Raw genomic sequence first — 13,506 nt, 5'->3', positions numbered from 1 at the left:
GAATGTGCAAAGTAGAAATAATGGGGTGCAAAGGAGCAAAATAAATAAATAAATACAGTAGGGGAAGAGGTAGTTGTTTGGGCTAAATTATAGATGGGATTACAGGTGCAGTAATCTGTGAGCTGCTCTGACAGCTGGTGCTTAAAGCTAGTGAGGGAGATAAGTTGTTTCCAGTTTCAGAGATTTTTTGTAGTTCGTTCCAGTCATTGGCAGCAGAGAACTGGAAGGAGAGGCGGCCAAAGGAGGAATGGTTTGGGGGTGGACCAGAGAGAGTATACCTGCTGGAGCGCGTGCTACAGGTGGGTGCTGCTATGTGACCAGCGAGCTGAGATAAGGGGGGACTTTACCTAGCAGGGTCTTGTAGATGACCTGGAGCCAGTGGGTTTGGCGACGAGTATGAAGCGAGGGCCAGCCAACGAGAGCGTACAGGTCGCAGTGGTGGGTGTATATGGGGCTTTGGTGACAAAACGGATGGCACTGTGATAGACTGCATCCAATTTATTGAGTAGGGTATTGGAGGCTATTTTGTAAATGACATCTCCGAAGTTGAGGATCGGTAGGATGGTCAGTTTTACGAGGGTATGTTTGGCAGCATGAGTGAAGATGCTTTGTTGCGAAATAGGAAGCCAATTCTAGATTTAACTCTTTGGATTGGAGATGTTTGATGTGAGTCTGGAAGGAGAGTTTACAGTCTAACCAGACACCTAGGTATTTGTAGTTGTACACATATTCTAATCAGAACCGTCCAGAGTAGTGATGCTGGACGGGCGGGCAGGTGCAGGCAGCGATCGGTTGAATAGCATGCATTTAGTTTGACTTGTATTTAAGAGCAGTTGGAGGCCACGGAAGGAGAGTTGTGTGGCATTGAAGCTCATCTGGAGGGTTGTTAACACAGTGTCCAAAGATGGCCAGAAGTATACAGAATGGTGTCGTCTGCGTAGAGGTGGATCAGAGACTCACCAGCAGCAAGAGCGACATCATTGATCTATACAGAGAAGAGAGTCGGCCCAAGAATTGAACCCTGTGCACCCCCATAGAGACTGCCAGGCCCGGACAACAGCCCTCCGATTTGACACACTGAACTCTATCAGAGAAGTAGTTGGTGAACAGGCGAGCAATCATTTGAGAAACCAAGGCTATCGAGTCTGCCGATGAGGATTGGTGATTGACAGAGTCGAAAGCCTTGCCAGGTCAATGAATACGGCTGCACAGTATTGTTTCTTATCGATGGCGGTTATGATATCGTTTAGGACCTTGAGCGTGGCTGAGGTGCACCCATGACCCAGCTCTGAAACCAGATTGCATAGCGAGAAGGTGCGGTGGGAATCGAAATGGTCGGTAATCAGTTTGTTGATTTGGCTTTCGAAGACCTTAGAAAGGCAGGGTAGGCTAGATATAGGTCTGTAGCAGTTTGGGTCAAGAGTTTCCCTCCCTGAAGAGGGGGATGACCGCAGCTGCTTCCAATCTTTGGAATCTCAGACGACACGAAAGAGAGGTTGAACAGGCTAGTAATAGGGGTTGCAACAATTTCAGCAGATAGTTTTAGAAAGAAAAGGGTCCAGATTGTCTAGCCCGGCTGATTTGTAGGGGTCCAGATTTTGCAGCTCTTTCAGAACATCAGCTATCTGGATTTGGGAGGAGGAGAAATGGGGAAGGCTTGGGCAGTTGCTGTGGGGGGTGCAGTGCTGTTGAACGGGGTAGGGTAGCCAGGTAAAGCATGGCCAGCCATAGAAAAATGCTTATTGAAATTCTCAATTATAGTGGACTTTTTCTTCCACTGCAGATCTACCATTCCAGTGTTTTACTTGCTATATTGTATTTACTTCGCCATTTATCTCACCCCATTTGCTCACATTGTATATAGACATATTTTTCTACTGTATTATTGACTGTATGTTTGTTTTACTCCATGTGTAACTCTGTGTTGTTGTATGTGTCGAACTGCTTTGCTTTATCTTGGCCAGGTCGCAATTGTAAATGAGAACTTGTTCTCAACTTGCCTACCTGGTTAAACAAAGGTGAATTTTTTAAAAAGAAAAAAATATTGGATAGGCAATCACTTGAAAAACTACAAACCTCAGATTTCCCACTTCCTGGTTGGATTTTTCTTAGGTTTTCGCCTGCCATATGAGTTCTGTTAAACTCACAGACATCATTCAAACAGTTTTAGAAACTTCAGAGTGTTTTCTATCCAAATCGACTAATAATATGCATATCTTARCGTCTGGGCCTGAGTAGCAGGCAGTTTACTCTGGGCATGCTTTTCATCCGAACGTGAAAATAGCGCCCCCAGCCAAAATAAGTTAATGCAGGGAAACTTAAATGTGCTCAAGAACACTAAGGTAACCTGCCTAAATGACTACCGAACCGTAGCACTCTCATCTGTAGCCATGAAGTGTAAAACTTGTCAAAGACTCCAGCCACCCTAGTCATAGACTGTTCTCTCTGCTACCACACTGCAAGCGGTACCGGAGCGCCAAGTCTAGGTCCAAGAAACAGCTTCTACCGCCAAACCATAAGACTCCTGAACATCTCCACACCACTGCCACTCTCTGTTGTCATCTATGCAAAGTCACTTTAATTAACTCCACCTACAGTACATACTACCTCAACTAACCGGTGCCCCCGCACATTGCCTCTGTACCGGCACTCCCATGTATATATTGTTATTTTTTTACCGCTGCTCTTTAATTACTTGTTACTTTTATCTCTTATTCTTATCCRTATTTTTTTAAACTGCACTGTTGGTTAGGGGCTCGTAAGTAAGCATTTTACTGTAAGGTCTACACCTGTTGTATTCGGCACATGTGACTAATAACATTGGATTTGACCTCTCAAAAGAGCCCCCAAAGCGAACCAAACAGACCTCGAGAGTTCGRTTCGCTTGAATTCCACGGACCGGTTCCCTTATTTAAGACAATGTGAACGCAAAGCTTCCCAGGTTCACTTGTCATTATTCCAGCATCACACACTAGACTACTGCAKCACTGTTTCCCCTRCTATAACTCCTCACATTGGTGCCACAAAAGGGAGATGATGTGCAGGTTCTCTGAATTAAATGTGTGCTGTTTTTGGATATTGATTGGCGATTGTCAAGGACGCATAGACATTCCAAAATGTGTGGAGTTTTTAGTTCCAGTGGGGTGAGAGTAGTATACTACGGTAATTTGACAAGAGTAGTAGGATGGTTTAAAGAGTTCGAGATATTTGACTCATGACAGCTAATCAGCTGTACCACTGATTGTCTGAGACGGGAGTTTGTTTTACCCCTCATGTTGGTATTCAGGATTTGGACCACGATGGACATGAGCTGCAGCTCGCCATCKCTCTGGTCTAAAGGAAGGTGAGTTTATTTCTTCACCTCGTTAAAATTTCCAACCATTTCAAACATGTTACTCTCGCCTCWCGTTTCCTGGTCTGATGTTAATTTCGTTACCAAACCTTTTATGCACTCTGGACGAAAGGGACGGTTCCATCAGTGTGACACACTCTCTGACATCATCGTGGTGTGGCTACTTACTTATGCACAGTTTATAGTGAATAGATTCTCTTACACCTCATAAAGTCACATTCATATCTTAACAAAAATACTTTCATATTTTGTTCATTCTATATGCACAATGTATTGGATGAAAACTTGACAGATAAAGGGGATATACTTTCCAAGTCACAGTATTTTGTCCACACAGTTTTTAATGACATCACAAAATGAAAAACAATATGGCATTAGTTTTCTATAGCTCCCCACTAACCATTCCCCACATTCTTATGTTAGAATTATTGTTCCAGTATTTACGTTTGACCGTGTTAGTTTCAGCGGGAAAACTTCTGTGAAACAAAGAACATTCCTTGGGTTAAAAACTGGACGGGGAGAGAAAGTTTCCTTCTCCTGTAATTTACAACAGGGTGTGAACTGTCAACCATCCAGCAGCAGCCCCCCCCCCCCCCCCCCCCCCCTCGGGCGAGAGAGTGCCTGGTTACTGTAAGTTATTGCCAAGCTGATCTGACCCATTCTGATCCTCACAGGACAGTCATGACTTATTATATTATTATATATTTTTTGTACGGATAGCCAGGGGCACACAAACACTCGGACATCATTTACAAACAAAACATTTGTGTCTAGTGAGTCCGCCAGATCAGAGGCAGTAGATGACCTGGGTTGTTCTCTTGATAAGTGYGTGAATTGGACCGTTTTCCTGTCAAATACTTTTGGGTGTCAGGATAAATGTATGGAATAGAAAGTACATTGTTTTCTTCCGGAATGTAGTAAATTAAAAGTTGTAGTAAATCAAAATTACAAATAGTTGAGTAAAGATAGATACCCAAAGAAACTACTTAAGTAGTACTTTAAAGTATTTTTCTTAAGTAGTTTACATCACAGGTCTTTAATCAGGTCAACATTCGCAAAGGCCACAGGGTCGGACGGTATTCCTTTGCGCGTTCTCAGAGCATACGCAGAAAAGCTGGCAGGCATATTCAGGTCAACCTCTCCTTGTCCCAGTCTGTAATCCCCACATGTTTCAAGCTGACCATCATCATTGCAGTTCCCATGAACTCTAAGGTTATCTTCCACAATGACTACCGCCCTGTAGCACTCACATCTGTAATCATGAAGAGCTTTAAAAGGCTGACTACAGCTCAGTGTTCAACACCATAGCTCATCACCAAGCTTTGGAACCTGGGAATGAACACTTCACTYTGCAACTGGATCCTGGACATCACCTCTGCCACACTGACCCTCAACATGGGGGCCCCACAGGGGTATGTGCTTAGTCTGCTCCTGTTCCCCCCTTGGTGTGGATTCATGACAATGATCGCAAGAGCAGCTGCTCAACGATTTCATGGCTCCAATGTAGTTCCACCTCAGACTCCACCAAAACATCAGCTTTGCGGGTTGATCTGAGTGAATCTAGGCCTAAGTGTATTCAGGTGTGTTGGGGCGTGCCCACTAATTGGCCACAACTGATCTTAATGAGTGCTTCTGTCCTTTGAAATGGGGTCAGTTTGAATAGAMAAAAATGAACAGCTTTGCGTAATAAAAAAACATAGCATGCTAGCTCCATCATGGTGGCTCAGTGCACTAATTACATGAATAGAGAAGATAATAGTTTTAATCTCACTGATGCCGTGTCACAAWAAAACACAGGACATATGGGAGTTATTTTCCTATCTGTGCTTGGAGATTGGACAAAGTTTACCCAAAATAAGTTAGCAGTCTTATTAAAAGTCTTGAAACATTCAGTGAAATTTAAGGAAGTTATTCCAAAACCTCCAAACACCTCCCAGGAAAAGGAAACCTTTGATTTCTGTTCTCAAAACTTTAATAAAACCTCCCAGGAAAAGTTAAGGAACCAGAGTAAAACATTCTCAGACCTCCCTGCAACCTAAAAATACACGTTTTTAGAACATTACCAAAAATGTCATTAAAGGTAACTATGTTTGGACTTTTAGGAAACGTTCTGTTAAAGTAATGAAATACATACATACATACAGTTGAAGTCGGAAGTTTACATACACCTTAGCCAAATACATTTAAACTCAGTTTTTCACAATTCCTGACATTTAATCCTAGTAAAAATTCCCTGCCTTAGGTCAGTTAGGATCATCACTTTATTTTAAGAATGTGAAATGTCAGAATAATAGTAGCGAGAATGATTTATTTCAGTTTTTATTTTTTTCCATCACATTCCCAGTGGGTCAGAAGTTTATATACACTCAATTAGTATTTGGTAGCATTGCCTTTAAATTGTTTAACTTGGGTCAAATGTTTCGGGTAGCCTTCCACAAGCTTCCCACAATAAGTTGGATGAATTTTGKCCCATTCCTCCTGACAGAGCTGGTGTAACTGAGTCAGGTTTTGTAGGCCTCCTTGCTCGCACACGCTTTTACAGTTATGCCCACACATTTTCTATAGGATTGAGGTCAGGGCTTCGTGATGGCCACTCCAATACCTTGACTTTGTTGTCCTTAAGCCATTTGCCACAACTTTGGAAGTATGCTTGGGGTCATTGTCCATTTGGAAGACGCATTTGCGACCAGGCTTTAAATTTCTGACTGATGTCTTGATGTTGCTTCAATATATCCAAATAATTTTCCTGCCTCATGATGCCATCTATTTTGTGAAGTGCACCAGTCCCTCCTGCAGAAAAGCAACCACACAACATGATGCTGCCACCCCCATGCTTCATGGTTGGGATGGTGTTCTTCAGCTTGCAAGCCTCCCCCTTTTTCCTCTAAACATAACGATCGTCATTATTACCAAACAGTTCTATTTTTGTTTCATCAGAAAATAGGTTATTTCGCCAAAAAGTACGATCTTTGTCCCCATGTGCAGTTGCAAACCGTAGTCTGGCTTTTTTATGGCGGTTTTGGAGCAGTGGCCTTTGTTGAGTGGCCTTTCAGGTTATGTCGATATAGGACTTGTTTTACTGTGGATATGGATACTTTTTTACCTGTTTCCTCCAGCATCTTCACAAGGTCCTTTGCTGTTGTTCTGGGATTGATTTGCACTTTTCACACCAAAGTACGTTCATCTCTAGGAGACAGAACGCGTCTCCTTCCTGAGCGGTATGATGGCTGCGTGGTCCCATGGTGTTTATACTTGCGTACTATTGTTTTGTACAGATGAACGTGGTACCTTCAGGCGTTTGGAAATTGCTCCCAAGGATGAACCAGACTTGTGGAGGTCTACMATTTTTTTTCTGAGGTCTTGGCTGATTTCTTTTGATTTTCCCATGATGTCAAGCAAAGAGGCACCGAGTTTGAAGGTAGGCCTTGAAATACATCCACATGTCCACCTCCAATTGACTCAAATGATGTCAATTAGCCTATCAGAAGTTTCTAAAGCCATGACATCATTTTTTGGAATTTTCCAAGCTGTTTAAAGGCACAGTCAACTTAGTGTATGTAAACTTCTGACCCACTGGAATTGTGAGACAGTGAATTATATGTAAAATAATCTGTCTGTAAACAATTGTTGGAAAAATGACTTGTCCTTACCGACTTGCCAAAATTATAGTTTGTTAACAAGAAATTTGTGAAGTGGTTGAAAAAAGAGTTTTAATGACTCCAACCTAAGTGTATCTAAACTTCCAACTTCAACTGTACATGTAATTCGGTGCAATTATTTAGTAAATAAATAATTAAGCCAATTTGTGTATTGCTAATTTCACTTATTAGCTCGGGTTCGTGCAGATAACCAAATACTTAAGACAATCAGAATGAGATTGATCGAGGTGACGATAAATAATTGACTGCTATTGATATAAAAGATCTTCAGATCTTGTGTAGTCCTTCAATGTAAATAAGAATGTTCTCAACTGACTTGCCTAGTTAAATAAATAAAAAATATATAGAAAATTAAGAAAAGTTTTGACTGTACAGACTAATTGAGCATGGCCTTGCTATCATGAGAGACTGCCATAGGCARACCTGGCTCTCAAGAGAAAGGCTGTGCACACTGCCCACAAAATGAGATGGGAAATGAGCTGCTCTTCCTAACCTCTTGCCAAATGTATGACCACCTTAGAGATACATATTTCCCACAGATCACAGGGACTCACAAGGAATTAGGCTGTTAGGGGCGGCGGGTTAGTGGTTAGAGCGTTGGGCCAGTAACTGAAAGGTTGCTGGATCGAATCCCCGAGCTGACAAGGTAAAAATATGTCATTCTGCCCCTGAACAAGGCAGTTTACTCACTGTTCCCCGGTAGGCTGTCATTGTAAATAAGAATATGTTCTTAATTCTTATGGCTGCAATCCCGTCTCCGGGATCGATATGACAGCAGCCAGTGACAGTGCAGGGCGCCAAATTCAAAAAACAGAAATCTCATAATTAAAATTCCTCAGACATTCATGTGTCTTATATCATTTTAAAGGTAATCTTGTTGTTAATCCCACCAAAGTGTCCGATTTCAAATAGGCTTTTCAGCGAAAGCACTACAAACGATTATGTTAGGTCACCACAAAACCACAATAAGCACAGCCATTTTTCCAGCGAAAGATAGCTTTCACAAAAACCAGAAATAGAGATAAAATGAATCACTAACCTTTGATTATCTTCATCAGATGACACTCATGAGGATTATGTTATACAATACATGCATGTTTTGTTTGATAAAGTTCATATTTATATAAAAAAATCTGAGTTTACATTGGCGCGTTAGAATCACTAGTTGCAAAAACATCAAGTGATTTTGCATAGCCACATCGTTTCAACAGAAATACTCATCATTAATGTAGATGATAATACAAGTTATACACATGGAATTATAGATACCTCTCCTTAATGCAACCGTTGTGTCAGATTTCAAAAAACTTTACGGAAAAATAAACCATGCAATAATCTGAGACGGAGCTCAGAACAATAGCCAAATTAGCCGCCATGTTGGACTCAACAGAAACTTGAAAATACATGATAAATGTTTCCTTACCTTTGATGAACTTCATCAGAATGCAGTCCTAGGAATCACAGGTCCACAATAAATGCTTGATTTGTTCGATAATGTCCGTTATTTATGTCCAATTAGCTACTTTCGAATTGTTTACCAAACGCCCTAACAAAGTCTCAAAGCGCGTCCACTATAACGTGACGAAATGTCCAAAAGTTCCGTTACAGTCAGTAGAAATGTCAAACGATGTACTGAATCAATCTTTAGAATGTTGTTAACAATACATCTTGAATAACATTCCAACCGGAGAATACATCGACTTCAATTGACCGATGGAACGGAGCTCACTCTCACGTGAGAGAGGAATGAGTAATCACTTCCATGAGGTGCCCACGCAGTTCATGAAGTGATTACTCATTCCTGTCTCCTTCGGCCCCATTCACATTGGAGTCATCAGACAAAGTTCTATTACATCTAGTGGAAGCCGTAGGAAGTGAAAACCCATCCATATCTCTCTGTATTTTCAATGAGAGCTTGGTTGAAAATCTGGCACCCCAGAAAATATCCAAACAGGAGTGGAAGTTCTCAGGTTTTTGCCTGCCATATGAGTTCTGTTATACTCACAGACATAATTCAAACAGTTTTAGAAACTTCAGAGTGTTTTTCTATCCAATACTAATAATCTATGCATATATTAGCAACTATGACATAGGAGCAGGCCGTTTACTCTGGGCACCTCTGTGCACCTTTCATCCAAGCTACTCAATACTGCCCCTTCAGCCATAAGAAGTTAACTGACTTGCCTAGTTAAACAAAGGTTACTTTAAAACATATATATATATATATATATATATATATATAGTAGGTGAAATACAGCATCAGCAAGATTTGTTGCCATGAGAAACAGGCAACCAGTGTGTAGAGAGTGAGGGGGACACTTAACAGCTAAGATCATTTTGCCTTTATTTAACTAGGCAAGTCAGTTAATTAAGAACAAATTCATATTTTCAATGACAGCCTAGGAACAGTGGGTTAACTGTCTTGTTCAGAACAATAGATTTGTACCTTGTCAGCTCGGGGATTCGATCTTGCAACCTTTAAGTTACTAGTACAACGCTCTAACCACTAGGCAACGCTGCCGCCCCATTTACAAACCCCAATTTTACCTTCAGTGGTCAGGGCTCAAGTGTGACATCTCACACTACTCAAAAATATTTCCTACAGATCACACGGACCCACAAAGAATTTGAAAACAAATCAAAAATACTGCAGTGTCCCATCACAGTAGTAAAATATGTCTTGAGTGGTCAGGGCTCAAGTGTGACATCTCATACTTCTCTAAAAAGTGATAATCATTATTACTCCCTTACCTAATCCATGCACTGGGTTGTGGGGTATTAAAGACAATGGCAATGCAATGCTAACTGGATAAAATAGCACAAAACATGATTGTGTGGCTCATGTTGCTTGCGATGCCAGGGGCGTGGGATTGGTTCTAGCTGGGGCCCCCATGTTTAAATATATGCACACACTACTGTAAGTAATATAAAATAATTTGCTTAATGGAATTCACATGTGTATCAAAGCTGGGACCAAGAGACTGAAAAATAGCTTAAATCTCAAGGCCATCAGACTGTTACACAGCCATCACTAACACAGAGTGGCTGCTGCCTACATACAGACTTGAAATCATTGGCCACTCTAACAAATGGATCAATAGTCACTTTAATAATGCCACTTTAATAATGATGTTTACATATCTTGCATTACTCATCCCATATGTTTATACTGTATTTTATACCATCTACTGCATCTTGCCTATGCCGCTCGGTCATTGCTCATCCATATATTTATTTGTACATATTCTTATTCCATCCCTTTACTTAGATTTGTGTGTATTAGGTAGTTGTTGAGGAATTGTTAGATTACTTGTTGATATTGTTGCACTGTCGGAACTAGAAGCACAAGCATTTCGCTACACTCGCAATAACATCTCGTACCATGTGTATGTGACCAATACAATTTGATTTGATATTATAAAAAATCTGAAAAAAGTATGTTTTTCCTAAAACGTTAAACCGGAGGCCTAAAGGTGTTTTCTCTAACAGAGGGAGAGTTATCTATAGAATATTGTGTCTATTATTTGAACAGGATGTCTGAGGAAGAGGATGGTGAAGAAAAGGCAGAAAAGGCCACATTCTCAATGTGTGAGGTCAGTGTCAGAGAGAGGAAGTGAAAGAGAGAGCATGTGTGTGCATACCTTGTGTCTGTGTAATAATAATCATAGATGGGTGACTATATTTGTCCTATTTCAAACAATCATATTTAAAAGAATCATGAAAATCTAATAAGAATCTTGTATGGCAGAAGATTATTTGGACCTGCTAAGATTTTGTATGTGGTCATTTAATTGTCGTTTTTTATGTTGACTTATAAATTTAAAAAAATGTGAAGGAAATAAGGTTATATTCTCATCACATACTTTTCTTATATTCATAGATGAATCATATTCTTATACTTTGTCTCAAATGTATCATACCATATCTTTGTAGGAAATTCACCACAATCATGTACGTCATATAAGGCATAGAAGTTAACACATATACTGTACACTACATGACCAAAGGTACAGTGGGGAGAACAAGTATTTGATACACTGCCGATTTTGCAAGTTTTCCTACTTGCAAAGCACAAAAATCCAGAAAATCACATTGTATGATTTTTAAGTAATTAATTTGCATTTTATTGCATGACATAAGTATTTGATCACCTACCAACCAGTAAAAATTCTGGCTCTCACAGACCTGTTAGTTTTTCTTTAAGAAGCCCTCGACGTTCTCCACTCGCAATACCTGTATTAACTGGACACCTGTGTATGAACTCGTTACCAGTGTGAGAGAAAAGTACACCATGTCCAGCAGACACTCAAATCGAGACAAGACTCCAAAACATCTCCACGAATGGCCAAGACCAGAGAGCTGGTGATAAGGAGACATCGAAGAGGAAATAAAAAGTTGTAGACCTGCACAAGAATGGGGAATGGGCTGACCAGGACAATAGGCCGAAAGCAGAGCTTAGGTAGAGAGAAAAGGCGAAACAACTGGGTTGGCGCAAATGTGAATGAGAGGTGAAACATGCGAGAAGAAGTTACAGATGACGTTCAATCACCCTCGGTCTGGGGCTCCATGCAAGATCTCGACCTCATGAGGAGAGAGAGATGAGAGAGGGGCACACAGAGATGAGAATGCAAGTGATAGGAGAAGAGGAGGGTGAGGGATCAGGGACTCAGAAGCTACACGAGAGAAGGCGCGAGAAGGAGACGCATGAGTGACAATGAACGACTGAGAGAGCTGAGGACCACAGAAGATATCATACGAACGAAAACACCATTGAGAGGTAAGTAAGACACACGATGAACGCCAGTACGGAATGGAAGAAGTATGAAAGAGGATCGCATGAGCAGACGGACACGCAAAGGGAGAAAGTAGACCACCGGCGTGGACGATCGAGAGAAAGCCGAGCGCGAGAATGAGTCACGAAGGCCGCAGATGACTGGAAGGAGAGTCTTCTTGTTGCCTATACATGTGCACCCATGTGCATCTGAACAATCTGATCCAGCAGACTTGACTGAATACAAAGCCAATTTGATGGAAAGAGTCCTGCATTGAGTACCACATAGACTATCTAATAAAGGAGGACTGCATCTTCTGGTCTAGAGAAACTCCACACAACGGTCAGCCATAGAGTCTTTAGTGGGTGGCGCAGTAACGTAAGGATGCACTTGTAAATTGCAGCGATACAACCCCAAGGAGTACAAGTACCATTTTGTCCCAGAACCACTTGCAACAAAGCCTGACATGTGGAGGTGGAAGGTATTCTATTCACCGACCTTCCTATACATTAGGCTGTGGTCCCGATGTTGCTTATCTACACATGAGGAAGGGGACAGACGACGTGACAACGCGTCATATGAGAGGCTACAAGATGATTAGGAGAGAGAGTGTAGGTGGCTGGTTATCTGGAGTCTTGGCTCAACAACTTCACTAATTACCCTCAGTGAAGATGACATTGAAATGAATTGGGTCCATATTGGGTCATGGGTGCATTCGCAGACATGACCAAACGAACACCCGCAATCTCGACAGCCGAGGGCTCTGAGCTAATGGTCTGTGTGTACCTCACGAGTAAGAGAGAAGCAAGTACTCAAGAGAGTTGGGTTCGCGTGGAAGTAGACGCTGAGGAGACCAGTAGATCTGCCAGAACACGTAGTTGGAACCGACGATGAAGAGAATACTTCTCTGAGGAGACAGAGGAGCATGAGAGAAGAGGAGGAAGACGCATGTTTTGGCCCAACGAACAGCCCGCGAGGAAAACCTGGAAGAGGATGATAGAGAGAGAGACAGAGAAGGGATGACTGATACTGCGAGAGAGTGAGCACGACAATGCCGCATGCTGAGACAGAGTTCGGTGAACAAGAACGACTGGACAAGAACGATACAGGGAAGAACGAGGAGTAGTAGAATGATGCACACGTGTAGATTGCAAACAAAGGTTTCTGTACCAAATACTAAGTTCTGGTTTTCTGATGTATCAAATACTTATGTCATGCAATAAAATGCAAATGAATTACAGTAATCCCTCGTTTATCGCGGGGGTTACGTTCCGAAAATGACCCGCCGATAAGTGAAATCCGCCGAAATAGAATTTTTTTTTTTTTTTACAAGCAACTATTACATGTATACAAATACAGTGACTCACGTGTAGGCCGTTTCGTCGACATTATGGGTTTAGGAGATGTTCGAAATTACAAGATAATTTGGCCAACTTAATGTAAATTTGCCAAGCTGTTTTATGTACGTACACATAACTGCACGAGACGACAAAATGATAGCACAATTCGTAGCATTGTTTGATACAAGAAGCGGGAGTGAGTTTTAGCGAATCAGAATGCAGAGCACAATGCACCAAAAAAAAAAAAAAAAATGCATTATGAAAAATCCGCGAAATAGCGAATCCGCGATAAGTGAACCGCGAAGTGGCGAGGGATCATAGTACTTAAAAATCATACAATGTGATAGTCTACAATGGTCTAAGAATTTTTGGTCATTACCTAG

Source organism: Salvelinus sp. IW2-2015, linkage group LG36, assembly GCF_002910315.2.
Source record: "Salvelinus sp. IW2-2015 linkage group LG36, ASM291031v2, whole genome shotgun sequence".
In the NCBI taxonomy this organism is placed as follows: domain Eukaryota; kingdom Metazoa; phylum Chordata; class Actinopteri; order Salmoniformes; family Salmonidae; genus Salvelinus; species Salvelinus sp. IW2-2015.
The sequence above is the reverse complement of the archived record's forward strand: the minus strand, read 5'-3'. Positions refer to the sequence as shown.